We start from the raw sequence: 674 nt of genomic DNA on the forward strand, positions 1-674 counted from the left end.
CCGCAGGCCGATATGTGGTGGGAGGCAATGGAGGAGGAAATCGCATCGCTGCACCGGCTAGGCACTTGGCGTTTAGAGCACCCGCCCCCGGACGCCAACGTTGTACCAGGCCGTTGGGTCTATAAAGTAAAGAGTGGCGCCGATGGTGAGGTAGAACGTTATAAAGCGCGTTTTGTTGCAAAAGGATATATGCAAGTAGAGGGCGTGGACTATGATGAAGTTTTTGCTCCAACAAGCAATCATGCTACCGTACGCGCCTTTCTCTCCAAAGCTGCAGCCAAAGGAATTGAGGTCCACCATCTCGACGTCCGCACAGCATTTTTGCATGGCGATTTGGATGAGGTAGTTTACGTTGATCAGCCTGAAGGTTTTGTGACCGGCGAGCGTGGTCTAAAGTGTCGGTTGTTGAAGGCGTTGTACGGCTTACGGCAAGCCAGCCGGGCTTGGTATGTTAAATTGGTAAATAAGCTACGGGAAATGGGCTACACGGTCTCAGACGCGGACCCCGGCTTGTTTATCAAGTGTCAAGGCACTGACGTTGTTGAGTTGCTTATCCATGTTGACGATCTGTTGATTGGGAGTGACTCTAAGGATCTAATAGCCCAGTCAAAGAAAGAACTGGCGAAGGATTTCGATTTGCGTGATTTAGGCGCGGTTTGTTAAGATATAGGCGA

Source organism: Volvox carteri (genome assembly GCF_000143455.1).
Source record: "Volvox carteri f. nagariensis unplaced genomic scaffold VOLCAscaffold_52, whole genome shotgun sequence".
Classification (NCBI taxonomy): domain Eukaryota; kingdom Viridiplantae; phylum Chlorophyta; class Chlorophyceae; order Chlamydomonadales; family Volvocaceae; genus Volvox; species Volvox carteri.